Source organism: Mercurialis annua, linkage group LG8 (assembly GCF_937616625.2).
Source record: "Mercurialis annua linkage group LG8, ddMerAnnu1.2, whole genome shotgun sequence".
Classification (NCBI taxonomy): Eukaryota; Viridiplantae; Streptophyta; class Magnoliopsida; order Malpighiales; family Euphorbiaceae; genus Mercurialis; species Mercurialis annua.
The window spans coordinates 18,609,328-18,627,743 of record NC_065577.1 but is presented as its reverse complement, the minus strand read 5'-3'; the positions used below and the strand labels follow the sequence as shown (position 1 = coordinate 18,627,743).

The following is an 18,416-nucleotide window of genomic DNA, read 5'->3' as shown; positions in this document are numbered from 1 at the left end:
ACGGGTTTGCTTATAAAAACTTCGTTTCTCTACCAAATCAGCCCCCACTCATTCCCACAAACCCTAAACCGATTTCTAAACATTTATAGACAATTCCCAATCATATTTTGGTGCCTCGAGACACTTGGTAAGTGTTCTAACATCCATTCCATCATTCAATTCATACTTTATGTAATCGAATTTTTTGGCTATTCATTGGCCCTTCGGTTTTTCATTGTTGTAGCCATTATTCCACTATTTTTTTGAGTTTTCCTTGCTCTTTTGGATTGCTAAGGTAATTAATCCTTCCTTTACCCTTTTAATTCGAATCGTTGGTGTGATGGTTGCTAGATTTCAATTTTAAATGTTAGTTTTGTGGCATGTAATTATATGGGCTGTTTTGATTTGGTTTTCTTATTAGTGTATCAAATTCATTGTCAATACTTGTTGGGCTTTGGTTGTAGTCATTTATGCTCTCTTGAATTCGGTTCGTTCAAGCGTTGTATGGATTTCTTAAAAGGGGAATGTTAGGGCTGTCGATAATTTCATTCCATGATGTTGTTGTTTAAAGAATTAGATTGCTGTAAATTGTTTTAGTTTGATTTTGTTATAGGGCTGTAAAAAATTGAATTAACATGTGTTTGGTGATTAAAAATCAAATTGACAGAGTTGGATTAGTTTGGTTTGAGCATATCAAATTGTTTGTTATTTGGCTTGATAATCATGATCAATTGATATGTTTTGGTTAGAGGTTTTGAAACTGAAAATGTAATTGGTTTAAGCTTTTGAGATGAATTGAATTCATTAAAGTGTTATGGCATGGATGTTGTGAGGTTGGCTTGTTTTGCTGATTTTGGCTAAATGTTGAATTTGTTGCCATGTAATATTTTGATTGTTTAATTAAGTTAGTTGGGATGTTTAACATTATTGGTTAATGTTGGATTGTTGTTAACATGTTAGTATGATGTATAAATTATTGTTAATCTTGATTGGGCATGTTTAATGTTAGAGGCTAAGGTGATTGTATATTTTATGTTGGCCGTTTGAGCATGTTTGCCCATTGAGAATTGTCGAGAACCTTATGAGTGTTATGATATTTTTGTTATTGAGTTCTTATTCAGTTCCTTGTTTTCAAAATGGATTTCATAGTTTATCAAAAGATGTTCTAAATACAAAACTCTTGTTTTACTCTGGTTGGATTTTGGTTCGGGTTAGACTTGGGTCGCCCGATTTGTGAGAAGATGCCATGCAATTGTTGTAACTTGGCTGACTCACCATGTTGGTTTTAAACTGGGTTTATGGATTTAACTAAGTTATCTGAAATGGATGTTCGGATCATGTTTTCAAAGTGGGAACTTGTAATATCCCGTATTTTTATTTTTATTACTATTAAATTATTTCAAATTTTAATTTCAAATTTGTGCATTCCGTCAAGGTTAGGTAATTTATTATTATTATTATGATTATATGTTTTTATTAAATTTTATTTTAGTCGTTCGTTGATTAAATCGTGGTTCGATTCGTGTTTGGCTTATATTTTATTTTTTTTAAAACAAAAGTGTTTAAATTGTGCATGAAATTTATGCATATATATTACCTTCCACGTGAAGCCCATCAATTTGAAGATGGCCAAAAGATATTAGAAAGCCCATCATGTTTGAAAACAGAAGCTAAAATCTTTGTGTTACAGTGTGCTGCATTTTTCTTTTCTCTTCATTCGTTTATTTTACTTTCCAACCATATTGTTTTTCTATTCCTTCAAACCCTAGCCGTAAATTGTAATCCCAAAATTTTCAAAATTCACATCCTCACCTTCCTCCCTTTGCTGCAAGAAGAGTAAGTTTCTTCTTGTTCTTATTTTCTCAGTTTTGATTCAAAACTCGACAGTCTAGTATATTGATCTGTTCCACTCGTTTCAGCGTTAAATTTGAATTTGTCTCGTCCTAGCTGTAGTAGACACGCACCTCTACAATTCTCATCTTTGTTTTCGCTAAACGGTACGTAATTTAATCCGCTAGAATCGCTGCCGCTTCATCGTCTCTGTATGTTATTATTGGATCTGTTTGTTAAGGAAGTTTCTGCCGATTGTTATGATTTATTCTGATTATAATTTTGGGGTTTTTAATGATTATATTCTCTTGGGTTTAGCTGTTGATCTGTTGAGTTTCTGTTAACATCATATTCTTCAATTTTTATGTTCTACGTTTGATTTGATTTTATTTCTATGGGTTATTCTATTCAAGGCTATATAATTATTGTGTTGGCTTAGTTGAACTGGACGGGATTAATCTAGCTGCTTATATGCTTGGCTTTTCTCTTGTTGCTGTTCCAGAAAATTTGCTATGGCTTTGTGTCTTTGGTTTTGTAATTGGCGGCAACAAGTATAATTTTAATTGTTTGTTTGGTTTTCCTTGGCTTGTGTGTCTTGCATGATGTTTAAAATGTTTTGATTGGTAGTTGTTTATAACTGTTATGGCCATTTGTTTTCCCTTAGATCTTATTGGTTGATTGTTTAATTATTCATTAATTTTGGGTGATTAAATAAAATATTCTTGGATTACACTACATGGTTATTTAATTTGGTTAAACATCTATTTTAAAAATCGGATTTTCGATTATCGATTTGATTTTGAAAGTTCAAATTATTAATATTAAAATAATATTAGTATTAGTTATAATTTAAATTGTCTTTGATTATTTCTTTTGAAATCGATAATTTATATTATGATATTTTATTGAAATAATTACTAGGGTAGTTATCATTTTTTAAGAATTTTGGGTTAATTTACGTTTTGGCTAAATTGCAATTTAACTCTTAAATTATTTTCTTAGCTTATTCTAGTTAAGTAATTATCGGTAACTATTGGTTACTTGAGTTATAAGTTATTGAGTTCCGTTTTAAATTTTAATTATTATTTTATCAAAGTTGTTTTCTATAATTATAAATTATGGTTTATAATTGGATATAAATATATTTATTTTATCAAGTTATTTTTAAAATTATAAACTCTGGTTTATATTTGATAAAATATTTGGGTCGGGTTAGACTACACCCGACATTTGAGGTAGCTTGGTAGTTATTGGTAACTCGGCTAACCCAATATTTGAGGAAATGAATTTAAGTATTATTTAAATATTATTTAAGTAATATTTTCTGGAATGGATTTTAAAGCGGGAACTCAATAAACTTGACTTATTAATTTTGAGTATTGTGTTTACTCAAGGTGGTTTGTATTTTGACTCGGGTCATTATGTAATTAATTGTTCTTTCTTCTTTGGCTATGCTTGTACGAGACTTGGTATTGTGCTAGTCCTATGTGGTGTCTAGTAATCTCTAGAGTTAGGGGTTGATTTTAATATTTGTTTTATCATGTCTTAGACTCGTCGACTACTGGTGCTTCGGAGTCAAATCAGTTTTTGTCGCTTGCCAGGTTTTTCACGTGGATTAGCAAGCAGTGAGTTTGTAGTGCTATTTACCGCTTTATTAAGTACCGCATCGTATTTTAATATTATAAATGTTTGTGAACTGTTTTTACGGATTATGGATCTGGATTGAAACGAGCTACTCGATAGGCTTGTATCGAGACTGTGTGCACCGGTAAGTACTCTGGGAAACGGCAGACTATGGTCTTGCTTACGCTGGTAATTTGACGAGGATTTGTTCCCGTCCACTCTGGGTTTATTTTTCAGTATGCTATGGCATACTTACGCTGGGATCTTTTCAATACTGTTTTCCATAATCATACTATATTAGTATAAACTATTTTGATTTAAGGGTTTTAAACTTAATAAATGTAAATAGTATTGCGAACTCATCTCAGTATATCTGACCCCGTTGTTTTCCCAAATTTTCCAGGTTTATGATTTGAAAGCTGGTCCACTCCGATCCTTTTATTCTTCGGAGGGTTATTTTATTTTGTATAGATTGTCAAACTGATTTTTATTCTTAGACCGCAGTAGTAAAACTAGAAGTTCATATTACATTAAATGTTTGTCAGATTTGTCTGACTGGCTTTATTTTATGTTTTGACATACTTAATTGTTTAACTCTGGTTATTTATTAATCAATGTAAGTAATTACATTTAAGTTGTTATATTACTTTGTATGTTTGATTTTATCCGCAAGGCTTGCTACGGGTTTTGGTACAACCATACCCATACCCTAGCGCCGGTCGCGATCCATGAAATTGGGTCGTGACAAAGTTGGTATCAGAGCTTAGATTTCAAACAAAGGTCATTGCTTGCTATGTGTTTACTCTGTTAAGTTTGTTATAGAGTCATAGGAACTACTGCGGAATTAGGTTCACGTCTTGTCATTGAAACGTCATCTTTTGATTTTAAAACTTTCTGCCCACACCGATAGGATTACGTCAAGTCAGTCGTTTATTATGCTTTGATATGATGTTTTATTTTACTGATGTTATTTCACTTGGGTGAATTAATTGCTTTTGATTTCTCCTTATGTTGGTAATTTTCTTTATGTCATACTTGGGTATGATGTTAATTGCTTCTTTTTTTATGATGTTGCTTTTCACTTGGGTGATATATTTTGGCTTTTATACTTTAAGGATATTGTTGCCATTAAATTGTTTAAGAGTACTTTTGATTTTGGCCGAGAGCCTTGATATTTTTTTTAAAATTTTTTTATCAGGATTTTACACTGTTTTGAGTTTAAATGATTTTTGACCGAAAAAAAAACCTTTTTTTACGTTTTGTGAATTACGTTGTTGGCCACGTATTGGTTTTAAATTACCTTAAGGATATTATTTTTGCCTAACTGGTGTTTTGACACAAAAAGTCAAATGGGTAGTCTGAACACGACACCCTAAAATATTATTTTCAGTATCTTGCCAGTAAAATGAAATACGTTTATTTCAATGTTTTACATTTGACTAAGGATTCAAAAAGAGTTGTTATTTTGAAATAAAATGGAAATTTTTTTTTTTTAAAAAAAAATTAAAATGTTACGTCTAGCTCGGTATTTTCAAAATGATTATTTTGAAATAATATTTTTTTTTAAAGGCGATACCGATTTGATAATATAACATTAATTTTGTAATTTTACTATACTTCGATTTATCAAAGCTTTGGTGTTGGTCTTATGCTTGATTTACTAATTTTGATTGAAGCCAGTATTTCTGATAGATTGTTAAAGAATAATTATTATTAATTTTCCACTTGGGAGATGAGTTGATGTTTTTACTTTGGGTGAAGTCGAGCTACCTATTTTAAAAATATTGAGATTTATTTTCAAAAGGCGTTTCTTTACGGATTTGAAAATGTGTTGCATACGTTTTATAAATGGATATTATGGGTTTGACTTGGGTCACCCAAATTTGGAGTTGAGCTTGTAAGTGGTAATCACTCAGCTAACTCGATGATTTTAAATTGATGCATTTGGGAACAATTATATCTATAGTTTTATAAAAAGAGGTTTCCAAAATTTTTTTTTCTGTGAGGCTCGACATGAACTTAGTATTTATAAATTAATATGGATAAAATGGTTATCTTATCTTTATTTATTTTATTCTGTTTTGACGTTTCGAACATGTCATTATATGATTTAGTGTTTTAATCATTGTCAAACTGTCTGAGTAGTTGCTATGTCGATAGGAATACGTTGATCTGATAAGATGTTGTTTACTCAATCCTTTATGAATTATATTGAGTACCTACCCTAATGAGTAATTGTTTTACTGTAAGATGTTTAAGTGTTTTTCGGTCGTGTGAAAATTTATGACCTATATTATGGTATTGTTATTTTTGTCTTCCATGTTTGGTTAAGCTATGACATGGTAATTATTGATCTCGTTTGCCTCATTGTGTGAAGTATCACGTGAGGACACTACTCGCTAGTTTTTTTTCTTTGGCTTAACTTTGGCATAAGTGTCGATGTGCGATTCGAACCCTTATTTTTTTTTTGACCATGCGATTAGTTAAGATGTTCTATTTGGTTTAGCCGGATCTAGCGTTTGGATTCTAAAAAAAAATTAAGTGATTAATTTTCTTATCAATAAATTTGAGGAGCGATTCTCAATAGCTGTTCGCAGATTCGAATCCCGAAACTGTCCTGGTCGGAGGAATGCGAATTGAGTTATATTACTCAGCACCGGTGGAATAATTCTTCTCGTGAGAGTTTACCTCGTGCGTGAAATTTTGAACGTTATGTGTTTCTACGTCGGACTCGTTTGTAATAATTTATTGTAGTCGAAAGTTCAGCTATTAGTGTTCTAGAATTAGATATGGAATCTGTGAATCGAGGTTGATCAGTGTAGTAATACACTAGTGTTTTCTTTAGATAGATCGGTGATATACCGAAACCGATAGTGAAGCTGTGAGGGCGGTCGTGTTGCTTTGATGCCTTTGGGAAATTTTAATTTGTTTTGAAGGGAAAATTCGTTGTAGGAAAATTTTGGTTTCGTTGTTGATGTAGGAGAATTCATTATTGACAATTCAAATTGATGGACTAGGACAATGGAAATGGGCAAATATGTCAAGAAGGACGAGTGCACGTCTCACAGAGTGTAAGGTCTAGAAAATATTTCGAAGAAAAATTGATTTCAAATGTTAACTTGTTAAATTAATTGAAATGTTTTTATCACATAATTGTGCCCAGACATGTCATGAACATGCATTTTGAAATGCCACGAATAGGAAACTGCATTGAGCATTGAGCATGATCACTAAATAAAAGAGAAATAAATAATTGATACATGCATGTAGAACATTCATCACGACATTAAATTACTAGGGTTGAATGCAACTCTTTGGGGATGAGAGCTGTCATCACCCTGGCGCACAATTATGTAAAATAAATTTTATCAGTAAGGCTTTTTAAGAAAAAGGTTTTGTTATAAACTCGTGAGTTACATTGTGTAAATGGTGTTTAAAAAGTTGATGATTTCAAACGGTTTTAAAATTTTGGTTGGTTTCTAGACAAATACTCTGTGATGACGGTGGTGATTTAAGAGAAATTGCATTGTAAGGGTTTGTTTTATATTAATGGAGTATCCGTGTTTGATAAATAAGAGTTATGGTTATAAGGTTGCACTCGAGGTTTAGTTGTGGTAAGTGCGGGAAAAGTTTGAGTTCGGATTAAAAAAAATTGTGTCAGCTTAAATTATTTAATTTGAGGATTTTTGATTTAAGTAAATTAGTTATGCTCTGCGTGTTTATTTACACTGGAAAATTTAAAATGAATTTTTGTTTTCACATATTCGATTTCTGTCCAAACAAGTTTTGATACCGATATGAAAAATTTTTGTAAATAAAGGAATTTTTGTTTATGAAATTTTAACTTTCAAGTAGTGACAAAACCTTGTCAGTTTTGATTTAAAAGTTGATTTTAAATTTTTCTAAATGAACAATTTTATAAAATCGTGAATTTTATTATGAAAGTAAGGTTCGGTTATGATTTCAAAGTGAGAGTGTTTTATTTTGTGGATGCGTTTACGAAACTAGAAAAAAATTTATCGGGTTAATTATTTTTGGTTGAAAATGAAATTAAACTGAAGATGTTAGTAATTTCAATTAAAGACGGGTGGTATTATTAAATATCTTGTGATTGCGAAAAGCGTTTTTATATATAATTTTTTTTTGTGAGCATAACCAACAAACCGATTGATAGCGATTTGATCTAAATGATCTTCTGTAGGATTTGAGGTAATAGTTGATTGAAAAAAAATTAAGGATGAAAAATTTGGTTATCAAAAGTTTAAGTTAGGATTTCCTTATAAATATATGTGTTTTTGTACATCTTGGTTCGCGAAGTTGATGATATTGTTGAACTCGGAATTATTTCGCATATGCGTGTGGTGACCATTCGAGTTTTTATATCAGTTTTAAACTCGAGATCAAATTTCTTTAAGTTTGGGAGAATGTAATACCCCTTATATTTTTCAGCGTGTTTTCGGTTGATTTATGTTTCGTTTTGTTTTGACTCTCCTCAGTTTTCATTGTGGTAGGATTACCCTTGATGAGAGTTTGTTTAATCTAGTGAGATTGCGATTGTGTTTTGCTTAGGTTGAATTAAGCGGTGTTATTTTATTTCCGTTGAGTTGTCACCTGGTCGTAAAGTGATTTTGGGAATCTGAAACTGTTACGATTAGTTGTTTTCTTTAATTCCATTAAGAACGCGTTGCTCTGTATTTTTAGAGTTACATGTGATTTTATGCGTGATATAATTGATTATATTTTATTTTGGTGTATGGTAAATTCGAGGACGAATTTTTAATAAGTTGGAGAGAATGTAATATCCCGTATTTTTATTTTTATTACTATTAAATTATTTCAAATTTTAATTTCAAATTTGTGCATTCCGTCAAGGTTAGGTAATTTATTATTATTATTATGATTATATGTTTTTATTAAATTTTATTTTAGTCGTTCGTTGATTAAATCGTGGTTCGATTCGTGTTTGGCTTATATTTTATTTTTTTTTAAAACAAAAGTGTTTAAATTGTGCATGAAATTTATGCATATATATTACCTTCCACGTGAAGCCCATCAATTTGAAGATGGCCAAAAGATATTAGAAAGCCCATCATGTTTGAAAACAGAAGCTAAAATCTTTGTGTTACAGTGTGCTGCATTTTTCTTTTCTCTTCATTCGTTTATTTTACTTTCCAACCCTATTGTTTTTCTATTCCTTCAAACCCTAGCCGTAAATTGTAATCCCAAAATTTTCAAAATTCACATCCTCACCTTCCTCCCTTTGCTGCAAGAAGAGTAAGTTTCTTCTTGTTCTTATTTTCTCAGTTTTGATTCAAAACTCGACAGTCTAGTATATTGATCTGTTCCACTCGTTTCAGCGTTAAATTTGAATTTGTCTCGTCCTAGCTGTAGTAGACACGCACCTCTACAATTCTCATCTTTGTTTTCGCTAAACGGTACGTAATTTAATCCGCTAGAATCGCTGCCGCTTCATCGTCTCTGTATGTTATTATTGGATCTGTTTGTTAAGGAAGTTTCTGCCGATTGTTATGATTTATTCTGATTATAATTTTGGGGTTTTTAATGATTATATTCTCTTGGGTTTAGCTGTTGATCTGTTGAGTTTCTGTTAACATCATATTCTTCAATTTTTATGTTCTACGTTTGATTTGATTTTATTTCTATGGGTTATTCTATTCAAGGCTATATAATTATTGTGTTGGCTTAGTTGAACTGGACGGGATTAATCTAGCTGCTTATATGCTTGGCTTTTCTCTTGTTGCTGTTCCAGAAAATTTGCTATGGCTTTGTGTCTTTGGTTTTGTAATTGGCGGCAACAAGTATAATTTTAATTGTTTGTTTGGTTTTCCTTGGCTTGTGTGTCTTGCATGATGTTTAAAATGTTTTGATTGGTAGTTGTTTATAACTGTTATGGCCATTTGTTTTCCCTTAGATCTTATTGGTTGATTGTTTAATTATTCATTAATTTTGGGTGATTAAATAAAATATTCTTGGATTACACTACATGGTTATTTAATTTGGTTAAACATCTATTTTAAAAATCGGATTTTCGATTATCGATTTGATTTTGAAAGTTCAAATTATTAATATTAAAATAATATTAGTATTAGTTATAATTTAAATTGTCTTTGATTATTTCTTTTGAAATCGATAATTTATATTATGATATTTTATTGAAATAATTACTAGGGTAGTTATCATTTTTTAAGAATTTTGGGTTAATTTACGTTTTGGCTAAATTGCAATTTAACTCTTAAATTATTTTCTTAGCTTATTCTAGTTAAGTAATTATCGGTAACTATTGGTTACTTGAGTTATAAGTTATTGAGTTCCGTTTTAAATTTTAATTATTATTTTATCAAAGTTGTTTTCTATAATTATAAATTATGGTTTATAATTGGATATAAATATATTTATTTTATCAAGTTATTTTTAAAATTATAAACTCTGGTTTATATTTGATAAAATATTTGGGTCGGGTTAGACTACACCCGACATTTGAGGTAGCTTGGTAGTTATTGGTAACTCGGCTAACCCAATATTTGAGGAAATGAATTTAAGTATTATTTAAATATTATTTAAGTAATATTTTCTGGAATGGATTTTAAAGCGGGAACTCAATAAACTTGACTTATTAATTTTGAGTATTGTGTTTACTCAAGGTGGTTTGTATTTTGACTCGGGTCATTATATAATTAATTGTTCTTTCTTCTTTGGCTATGCTTGTACGAGACTTGGTATTGTGCTAGTCCTATGTGGTGTCTAGTAATCTCTAGAGTTAGGGGTTGATTTTAATATTTGTTTTATCATGTCTTAGACTCGTCGACTACTGGTGCTTCGGAGTCAAATCAGTTTTTGTCGCTTGCCAGGTTTTTCACGTGGATTAGCAAGCAGTGAGTTTGTAGTGCTATTTACCGCTTTATTAAGTACCGCATCGTATTTTAATATTATAAATGTTTGTGAACTGTTTTTACGGATTATGGATCTGGATTGAAACGAGCTACTCGATAGGCTTGTATCGAGACTGTGTGCACTGGTAAGTACTCTGGGAAACGGCAGACTATGGTCTTGCTTACGCTGGTAATTTGACGAGGATTTGTTCCCGTCCACTCTGGGTTTATTTTTCAGTATGCTATGGCATACTTACGCTGGGATCTTTTCAATACTGTTTTCCATAATCATACTATATTAGTATAAACTATTTTGATTTAAGGGTTTTAAACTTAATAAATGTAAATAGTATTGCGAACTCATCTCAGTATATCTGACCCCGTTGTTTTCCCAAATTTTCCAGGTTTATGATTTGAAAGCTGGTCCACTCCGATCCTTTTATTCTTCGGAGGGTTATTTTATTTTGTATAGATTGTCAAACTGATTTTTATTCTTAGACCGCAGTAGTAAAACTAGAAGTTCATATTACATTAAATGTTTGTCAGATTTGTCTGACTGGCTTTATTTTATGTTTTGACATACTTAATTGTTTAACTCTGGTTATTTATTAATCAATGTAAGTAATTACATTTAAGTTGTTATATTACTTTGTATGTTTGATTTTATCCGCAAGGCTTGCTACGGGTTTTGGTACAACCATACCCATACCCTAGCGCCGGTCGCGATCCATGAAATTGGGTCGTGACAGAACTCAATTTGACTTAACTGATTGTATGACTTTGGTGACAGTCTGAGAAAGTATGATTATTCCACGTTGGTTTATGCTTTGGCATTTTGACTATATATGTATAATGACGTTATGATGGTTTATACTTTGGCTTGGTTGATATATGTGCTAGTCATATGTGGTGTCTAGTACTCTCTAGAGTTAGGGGATGATATTAATTATTATATATATTTTCTTAGACACGTCGACTGCTCGTGCTTCAGAGTCGGATCAGGTTTAGTTGCTTGTCAAGTTTTCACGTGGATTTGCAAGTAGTGAGTTTGTATTTACTATTTACCGCTTTATTAAGTAAATTGTTATTTTAATATATAAATATATACTATATATATATATTTCGAATTGTTTTTCCATTATATCTTTTAGTTGGAACATGCTACCTAATGGGCATCATTAGGACTGCGTGCGCACCGATATTGATCTAGATAAGCTATGTGATATATAAAGGTAACTCGGTGGTAGCCTAACTCTCGGGACCCAGTAGAGTAACTCTGTGTAGCTCAGCTCTCGGGACTCTGGTTATGAATTAAGAGTGGTCGGTGGTAACTCAGTGTAGCTCAGCTCTCGGGAACAGGCTTAATGGATTATGGTTATATTAGTATTGTGGATTAGGGTTCCAACTATTATACGTAATGTTCATATTAAATGTTTTAAAAGGGTTTCAATGGTTTTCCACTTGATAAATGTAAATAGTGGTATGAACTCATCTCAGTATATCTGACCCCGTTGTTTTTCCAAATTTTCAAGGGTTATGATATGAGCGAGTCAGCTGCTCTCCGATTCTTTATTTCCTCGGAGGTTTTACTATATTTAATAAGGTTATTAAACTTATTTTACTCTTAGACCGCAGTAGTAAATAGAAGTCTTATGTCGAATACTTGTTATAAATTTATGCAATGAATTATTGCTATTTTGGCATTGTTTTATTAACTTGGGTTAACATATACTTCTGCCATGTTTAAGACTCAGAGTTGGCTGAGCACTTTATAATAAATGTTGTAAATTATGAACTGCTAAAACTAGGCTGAAGTCTCGGTTGCCCCCGAGCATTGGTTTCTTGCAGGCTTATGTATTTGTTGGTTATCCGTAAGGCTAGCTACGGGTTTTGGTACAACCATACGCATACCCTAGCGCCGGTCGCGATTCATGAAAATGGGTCGTGACAAATTTGGTGTCAGAGCTTTGGTTTCATACCAAAGCCTTATGCATGTTATGTATTATGTGTTTTGGCATGATAAGTTGATGTCGTGTCATAGGAACGACTACAGAATTAGGATTCGTGTCTTGTCTTTTAAAACGTCATATTTTATTTTCAAACTTTCAACCTACATCCTATAGGGGATATCTGTCAGTCTTTATTTGGTGTTGAAGTTATGATTGACAATTAATTTCACTTGGATGTTACTTGCTGTGTTTTATCATGTTGAGATTATTTCACTTGGGTAATTATAATTGCTTTCAATTTCTCGGGAAACCATAGGTTGGCAAATTTTTCTAAACTCATACTTCGGTATGATGTTGTTTGATAAATTTTGGCGTTTATGCCTGATGCGATTTAAAAAATATGGTACGGATACGGTTATTTTGCATGATGCGTTGCACTTCTTTTGCCTTATTAATAAAGTACATCTTGTCTTTGGCCTCGATTGTTGATTTTAAATGTGATCGTATGTTGGGCGTTAGCCTTGTCGTTTTTTCTATTAAAGAGATAAAACGTGTTTTGATGATCATGCATTGTTTGACCACATGTTGATTTAAATATTTTCATTGAGAATATTGTTTTATCCAATTTGTGTTTCGACACAAAATCATACGAGGAGTTTGATTTTAAATTCTTAAAAAGTTTGATTTTTGGTTGAGATACCAGTAAAAAGAAATTCCTGTATTTTGAAATATTATGTTTGGTTTGGTGTTAACAAGCGATGATTTCAAAATGATATTTTATGAGATGAACCATTGTTTTAAGAATGTAGCGTTGAAGTTATTTTATCATGTTGTATTATGTCAGCATTTTAAATTTTTTAGAATTTACGGAATAGATGTTTGAAATCAAATATTTCTCACTTGAGTTTTAAATTACCGTTTAGCGGTTGATTTAAGTTGAGCTCCCAAATTTGAAAGGATGGAAATTTTATTAATATATTTTTCCGGATTTACAAATATTTTAAATACGTCTTATAAACGATTGTTTTGGGTTCGACTTGGGTCACCCTATTTTAGGAGTTCATCTTGGTAGTTATAATGACTCGGCTATCTCGATGATTTTATTGTTTGAGATAATTGGGTATCTATTTTAAAGCAACTGATTAATAAGAAGAGACTTTTATAAATTGTGATTTTGTTCTAACCTTGGGGCTCAGCAAAATTTGGAAGTTTTCGTATTTGATTTTAATTTCAAAACGAATTTTGAAACGTACTATTAAAGGATGTTATAATTACATGGTAATGCGATTTCAAAAAAAAAATGTGTTGTGGCATGTCCTGATTTGTCTTTTAAGTATGTTTAGGGTTAATTGTGTTGAATGGCATGCTTGGGTGAATTACGGTTCATAGAATTCGTATTATCTTGGTAATAAAAATTAGTTGTATAACTCGCTTGTCTGTTGGACTAAGTTGATAGTGCTTGTTGTCTCTACGTGTGGAGTAGCACGTGAGATGATTTACTCACGTGGTCAAGGTTGGTTTACCTTGATGTATGATTCTAAGATCAAAATCTTTAGGTTTCGATATCGAGGAAGACGAGGGAAATACTCCCTTGGATTGGCTGATGATTTCTTGTTATCCTAGAACGGATATTAGAAACTCTGAGCCGAGAAGATAGACGAGTGTATTAATACACTGGTGTTTCCATCAAGTCTGAAGATGCAATGCAGGAGCTGGCGGTAAATTTTATAGGAACGTATTTTATGTGCTATTTTCTTTGGTTATGCTCAGTCATGATTGAGATTACTTATATACTTTTTCTAGTAGAGTTGTAATGAAGTTATGAGGAGGAGTTGTTGTATAGCATCGAATATTGGTAGGTTGCAAGTACGGAGTTTAAGAAATATTTTGAGGTTATCGAGTGCACATCTCACAGAGTGTAACGTCTAGCAAATGTTTTATTGTGAAATGAATTTCACAGGTTGATTTGTTATAATATTTGAAATATTTTTAACACGTAATTGTGCCCAGACATATCATGAACATGCCTTTTAAAGGTCACGAACAGGATTGCATTAAGCATTGAGTATGTTCACTAAATAAAAGATAAATTAATAATTGATACATGCATAATAGTACATGCATCACGTGCATAGAAATGATTAGGGTTGGATGCAACTCTTTGGGGATGAGAGATGTCATCACCCTGACGCACAATTATGTAAAATGGATTTTGTCAATAAAGTATTTTGAGGAAAGTATTTTGAATCAAACTCGCGAGTCCGTTTTGGGTAAATGTATTTTATAAAGTTATGGAATTTCAAATGATTTTGAACTGTTTCCGAGAAAAAGCTAGATAAATACTCTGTGATGATGGTGTTAAATTATGGACGATTACAATGTTAGGGATCGGTCGGTGTTTTCAGAATCATATGCTTCATAGCAAGTAAGAATGATTTTGAGGTTGCGCTCTAGATATTGTTGTGCTAAGTGTGGTATAGTGTAGTTTATAATAGAAAGCTTTCGTGATAATTAAGGATTTTTTGATTAAGGATGTTGGTTATGCTCCATGTGTGCGTATACACTATATTTTTGTTTAAAACGAAACTTTAATTTTCCAGATTTGAATTGTCCAAAGTATTTTGGTGTATTGATATAAAGGTATGTTTATAAACAAGAGATTTACATTGCTGATTTTACCTTTCTGAGGAAAGGAAGAAATTTTGTCAAATTGATTGAAAAGGGATAACAAATTTTTCACTTGAGAGATTTCTTCAAATTGTGTTTTTGTTTGAGAAAATTTAAAAGCGACTTAAATTTTGGATATTTGAAACATGAATGTGCATTTTGAATACGGGAAATCTTGCCACAGTTTGACTTTTACGAGAAAAGTATAAACTATTTAAAAAGTATTTTAAAAAGTTTGAATGAACATAAATTTTGTCAGTTGAACTGATTTACAGATTTGCAAATGTATTAAAACTAAAAAGAAATTTCGGATTTAAAATGTGAATATTTTGAAAATTTTTAAGGGTTTGCGAAACCGATGGTTTTTCAACGGTAAAGGTATTTCGATTTTGAAAGAAAAAGGAGGTGTAAGACGTAGACTATTTGAAACAGGGTGTAAAATTTTGTATATAAAATATTTTATACCCACAAGGGTTGGTTTTGAGCATAGCTGACAATCCGGTCGTAGTAAAATAGTCGTATTGATCTTTCGTTGTATTCGAGATTATAGTCAATTGATTGAATAATTTTGAGAATTTGAGTTCGATTTGGTTATGTGAGATAATTGATTCAGAATCGGGAATCGCGGTTAATAGGTTTCGACAACCCTGATCGGTAGATCGATTTTGTTAATTAATGGTATTATTGTAATGTTTGTATATCGTTTTAAGCATGGTTGAACACTTGTTGTAAGAGACAAATGTTTTTTAAGTTGTCTGATGCAGTCAATGTTCAGTGTAGTCGTAGCGTTAAGTTTTTGAGTGATTGGGAGAATCATTTTGATGGATATTGTTTACCACTGATATAGAAATTTTTGTTATCATAAAAGAGGTCCGTTTTTCTTTGAACTGTGATATGAGTTCTTATGTTTTATGATTCACAAGTTAATTGCATTATCGAGTTGGTACTAAATCGTTTGGATTAAAGGATTATTATAATGTTGATTTTAGAACTGAAACATTATCAGAAGTTTATTGGGTTTTGTTATCGATAATTTTGATGTAGAGATGCTATAAGTGGAAGTAATAAAGTGTTTTAGAACGATAGATTTTATCAGCTATGTTTACAGTGTTATTGTTTTGTCTGAGGCAAAATATTTTGGAATTATAGAATTATAGTTGAGCTTAGCGCTTAATCTTGTATTTGACATTGAGGATTTTATAATAGATGAGTTTCGAGGTGGTTTTGGAAGCCACTTTGGTATAGAGTAATTGTGACTCTCAGTTGAATAATTGTTGATTATTCACATTGTGTTGATCGAGTGATTGTTGAAGCACTAAGTTGATAGAATAGAAATTTGTGCATATGTGTGTTGTGACCATTTGAGTTGTTGATTTATATGAGTGGTGGTTTTGAGTTATCATTCGAGGAGCAACCTGTTAAGATTGTGGTTACGCAAGTGCGTCGGTTGATGAATAACAGAATTCCTATGATTACAGTTTCAATTTGTTATGCAAATTTGTTATTATGCTTTCCTTAATTCCTTTGGGTATCATGATTATGTGATCTTACGTTGGTCATATACATTTTGTATGGCTTGCTATGTAGTTTTATGTTATGTTTTACGTCGGTTGTTTTTGTGTTAAAACCGAGGACGATTTTGTTTTTAAGTTGGGGAGAATGCAATAACCCATATTTTTTATAACTTGTTTTGGTGGTTGGTTGTCTGTTTAAAGTTTGGTTTGTGATGGACTTTGGTTGTATTTTAACTTCGACATGTTCTCGTTGTGCTTCCGACTTGTTTTCGGATTGATTAAAGTACGAATTAGCATATGTGGTACCTTGATTGTGTCATGTTGAGTGACTTATGTGTACCCCTTGAACTTTTAAGTATTTGATGTTGAATTGATTTATTTCCGGATTGCTATCGAAACAATGTTTGCATGTTTTCCAAATCTGCTATGCTCTAGTAAAACGTCCATATCTCCCAATTTAACCGTCGGATCGGGCTGCCCTTTGGATATGTTGTACCTAAGAGGATTATCTTTTATTCGACCGTTCGGATCGTCGTTTTGACCTCCTTTTCGGGTCAACCGGACCTATTACCGGACCTGCTGGGTAGAACAGGCCGTAGGTCCGGTCCACTCTGATTTCTGCATTGGCAGTGAGTCAACCGGTTCTATAACCGGTTCTGCTGGGCAGAACCGGCCGCATAACCAGTTCATTACGGGTTTGCTTATAAAAACTTTGTTTCTCTACCAAATTAGCCCCCACTCGTTCCCACAAACCCTAAACTGATTTCTAAACATTTATAGACAGTTCCCAATAACATTTTGGTGCCTCGAGACACTTGGTAAGTGTTCTAACATCCATTCCATCATTCAATTCATACTTTATGTAATCGAATTGTTTGGGTATTCATTGGTCCTTCGGTTTTTCATTGTTGTAGCCATTATTCCACTATTTTTCTGAGTTTTCCTTGCTTTGTTGGATTGCTAAGGTAATTAATCCTTCCTTTACCCTTTTAATTCGAATCGTTGGTGTGATGGTTGTTAGATTTCAATTTTAAATGTTAGCTTTGTGGCATGTAATTATATGAGCTGTTTTGATTTGGTTTTCTTATTAGTGTATCAAATTCATTGTCAATACTTGTTGGGCATTTGTTGTAGTCGTTTATGCTCTCTTGAATTCGGTTCGTTCATGCGTTGTATGGATTTCTTAAAAGGGGAATGTTAGGGCTGTCCATAATTTCATTCCATGATGTTGTTGTTTAAAGAATTAGATTGCTATAAATTGTTTTAGTTTGATTTTGTTATAGGGCTGTAAATAATTGAATTAACCTGTGTTTGGTGATTAAAAATCAAATTGATAGAGTTTGATTAGTTTGGTTTGAGCATATCAAATTGTTTGTTATTTGGCTTGAAAATCATGATCAATTGATATATTTTGGTTAGAGGTTTTGAAACTGAAAATGTAATTGGTTTATGCTTTTGAGATGATTTGAATTTATTAATGTGTCATGGCATGGTTGTTTTAAGGTTGGCTTGTTTTGCCGATTTTGGCTAAATGTTGAATTTGATGCCATGTAATGTTTTGATTGATAAATAAGTTAGTTGGGTTGTTTAACATTATTGGTTAATGTTGGATTGTTGTTAACATGTTAGAATGAAGTATAAATTATTGTTAATCTTGATTGGGCATGTTTAATGTTAGGCGGCATGCTAAGGTGATTGTATATTTTATGTTGGCCGTTTCAGCATGTTTGCCCATTGAGGACTTTTGTCGAGAACCTTATGAGAGTTATGATATTTTGGTTATTGAGTTCTTATTGAGTTCCTTGTTTTCAAAATGGATTTCATAGTTTATCAAAAGATGTTCTAAATATTAAACTCTGGTTTTACTCTGGTTGGATTTTGGTTCGGGTTAGACTTGGGTCGCCAGATTTGTGAGAAGATGCCTTGCAATTATTGTAACTTGGCTTACTCACCATGCTGGTTTT

General features: G+C 32.0%; 2 long non-coding RNA genes across 2 annotated transcripts; both read left to right on the top strand.

Moving 5' to 3' along the window:
* Nucleotides 1–1,723: 1,723 nt before the first annotated feature.
* Nucleotides 1,724–3,951, top strand: LOC126660022 (uncharacterized). Its single transcript, XR_007635191.2, has 3 exons — nt 1,724–1,815; nt 1,899–1,976; nt 3,359–3,951. It is a non-coding gene; the product is annotated as an uncharacterized LOC126660022 (long non-coding RNA).
* A 4,636-nt stretch (nt 3,952–8,587) lies between these two features.
* On the top strand, nt 8,588–10,846 carry LOC126660023 (uncharacterized). Its single transcript, XR_007635192.2, has 3 exons — nt 8,588–8,706; nt 8,790–8,867; nt 10,250–10,846. It is a non-coding gene; the product is annotated as an uncharacterized LOC126660023 (long non-coding RNA).
* The last annotated feature ends 7,570 nt before the right edge of the window (nt 10,847–18,416 follow it).